Source organism: Arachis ipaensis, chromosome B8, assembly GCF_059453495.1.
Source record: "Arachis ipaensis isolate K30076 ecotype BB chromosome B8, ASM5945349v1, whole genome shotgun sequence".
Lineage (NCBI taxonomy): Eukaryota > Viridiplantae > Streptophyta > Magnoliopsida > Fabales > Fabaceae > Arachis > Arachis ipaensis.
In genome coordinates this window covers 78491749-78495284 of record NC_142443.1, presented here as the reverse complement: position 1 = coordinate 78495284, position 3536 = coordinate 78491749, and positions in this window count along the sequence as shown.

The window sequence follows — 3536 nt, the reverse complement described above, 5'->3', positions numbered from 1 at the left end:
CAGAGAACATGCAGAAACCAACAACAACATTCATTCCGCATAGTTTTAGTTTTTAGATCTAGTTTTCCTCTCCTCTAGGTTTTCTCTCTACACATTCGTAGTTTTTAGGATTTGTTATTTTCATTGTTTTTGCATTGGGATATTGAGAAGAGTTATTGACTCATCAAGACTTCGACATTCTAGTTCGTTCTCTTTACTTGTCTCTTACTCTTCCATGTTCCTTAATTTACTTAATTTTACTATTGGATTATTTTAGCATTTATTAATACAAGAATTACTTTTATTTTTATTTAATCTTTTGATCATTATTTATCATGTCTTTCTTTAATTCCCTTTCTTATGTTATGAATTTTACATTTACAATGAGCGAGTAGTTCCCTAACTTGATGGGGAGTTGATTGAAAGGAACCCTTGAGTTGGGATGCTCAAGAGAAAGATTGTAATTGGGTTTATTGTTGGATTGCTCTCTAGTCATAAACACCAATCCTCCCAAGAGCGGATTGGAACTTGTTGGTAGATACAACACTCCAACTCGTTTGACTTTCCCTTACTTAGTAAGGGGCAACTAAACATAATAACCGCCAATTGTCAATTAATCTTGAGAGTACTCTAACAAGAATAGGGCTTCCAGCTAATCAATTCCCAGTCAAGGTTTTTATTTAAATTTATATAAATTCTCTAATTTAATTTTCTGCCATTCAACTCAAACCTTTTTGAAAACATCTGATTAATAAAATAGCACACTTTTTTGCAACTCGTTGGGAGACGACCTGGGATTCATACTCCCAGTATTTTAATTTTAATTTCTGTGACACTCTTCTAAATTGATAAGAGGATTTCTGGTTGGTTGAGAACTATACTTGCAAAGCATATTTTATAATCATTCTTAACTCGCCAATTTCCTCCCACATCAAACTCCAAGCTCACAAAATAGCTTTGGAATAGTCCATTTATGATCTTAAGGGGATAAGTCCTACTATAATTCTAAACCAGTAGTGTAGGCGTAAAGGAGACTCAACCCGGTAATAAAGGAGGTGATTCAAAAAGAAGTCATGAAATTGTGGGAAGCGGGAATCATTTATCCGATTTTTGATAATCCATAGGTGAGTCTGATTCAATTTGTTCTTAATAAAGATGGCATTACAGTGGTTACAAATGAGAAGAATGAGCTCATTCCTACAAGAAATGTTACTGGGTGGTGCATGTACATTGACTATAGGAAGTTCAGCACTACTACTAGGAAAGATCACTTTCACTTACCCTTTATTGATCAAATGCTTGAGAGATTGGTTGGACATGCTTTCTATTACTTCTTGGACGGCTATTCGGGATAATCAGATTGCAATGGATCCCGAAGATCCCCTACTGCCGTATGCCCTTTGGGCTTTGTAATGCCCCAACTACTTTTCAAAGGTGTATGCTTTCTATTTTCTTTGACATAATTGAGAAATTCATTGAGGTATTTATGGATGACTTCTTTGTTTTTGGTGTCTTTTTAGATGCATATTTACAACATCTAGCTTTAGTCTTGAAAAGGTGCCAAGAAATAAACCTTGTTATAAACTGGAAAAAATGTCATTTTATGGTTACCGAAGGTATTGTTCTCGGGCATTGGATTTCAAGCAAAGACATAGAAGTTCACAAGGCTAAGGTGAAGATAATTGAAAAATTATGACCACCAGTGAGTGTGAAGGCCATAAGGAGCTTCCTAGGTCATGTTGGATTTATAAAAGATTTATAAAGGACTTTTCAAAGATTTCTAAACCTCTGAATAATCTCTTAGTTAGTGATGTTCCTTTTGTTTTTGATACAGCTTATATGCATGCCTTTGAAACTCTTAAGGGAAAGCTTGTCTCTGCACCAATTATTGCACCACCTAACTGGACCTTACTTTTTGAACTCGTGTGTGATGCAAGTGGTTATTATGCTAGCCATATTCCAAACGATGAACGAAAGAATCACACTACCACAGAAAAGGAACTTTTGGTAGCAGTCTTTGCTTTTGACAAGTTTAGATCCTATTTAATTGGTTCAAAAGTAATTGTTTACACTGATCACTCTGCTCTTAAGTTTTTTTTACCAAACAAGATGCTAAACTAAGGGTCATTAGGTGGGTGTTCCTCTTGCAAGAATTCAAAATCAAAATAAGAGACAAGAGAAGTTCTAAAAATCAAGTGGCTGACCACCTCTCAAAGATTGAGCCCTAAAAAATTCCTATTGATCAACTCCTAGTGAACGAAGGATCCCGGATGAGCAATTACTTGTCATACACAAGACACCCTGGTTTGCGGACTTGGTGACTGGTGCACGAAATTGTGATCATCAACAATGGCGCCAAAGACTTGGAGCTCTCAAACGTGAATCACACTTTGTCACAATTCCGCACAACTAACCAGCAAGTGCACTAGGTCGTCCAAGTAATACCTTACGTGAGTAAGGGTCGATCCCATGGAGATTGTCGGCTTGAAGCAAGCTATGGTCATCTTGTAAATCTCAGTCAGGCAGATTCAAATGGTTGTGGAGGATTGATAATTAAAATATGAATAAAACATAAAATAAAGATAGAGATAGAGATACTTATGTAATTCATTGGTAGGAATTTTAGATAAGCGTATGAAGATGCTTTGTTCCTCTTGAACCTCTGCTTTCTTATTGCCTTCTTCCAATCATTCATACTCTTTTCCATGGCAAGCTTTATGTTGGGCATCACTGTTGTCAATGGCTATTTTCCGTCCTCTTAGTGAAAATGTTCTACGCACGCTGTTACCGCACGGCTAATCATCTGTCGGTTCTCGATCATGTTGGAATAGGATCCATTGATCCTTTTGCGTCTGTCACACGCCCAACACTCGCGAGTTTGAAGCTCGTCACAGTCATCCCTTCCCAGATCCTACTCAGAATACCACAGACAAGGTTTAGACGTTCCGTATCTCAGGAATGGCCGCCAATAATTCTAGCCTATACCATGAAGGTTCTAATTTTAGATTAGAAACCCAAGAGATACACATTCAAGCTTGTTTGCATGTAAAACGGAAGTGATTGTCAGTCACACGTTCATAGGTGAGAATGGTGATGAGTGTCACATAATCATCACATTCATCATGTTCTTGGGTGCGAATGAATATCTTGGAGAAGAAATAGACTTGAGTTGAATAGAAAAACAATAGTACTTGTATTAATTCATGAAGAACAGCAGAGCTCCACACCTTAATCTGTGGTGTGTAAAAACTCCACCGTTGAAAATACATAAGAACAAAAGGTCTAGGCATGGCCGAATGGCCAGCCTCCCAAAGAGGGTTCAATCATCAAAACATGATTCCAAGATGATCAAAAGATGAAAATACAATAGCAAAAGGTCCTATTTATAGAAAACTAGTAGCCTAGGATTACAGAAATAGGTAATTAATGCAGAAATCTTCTTCCAGGCCCACTTGGTGTGTGCTTGGGCTGAGCATTAAAGCTTCCATGTGTAGAGACTTTTCTTGGAGTTAAATGCCAGCTTTTGTGCCAGTTTGGGCGTTTAACTCTAGCTTTTG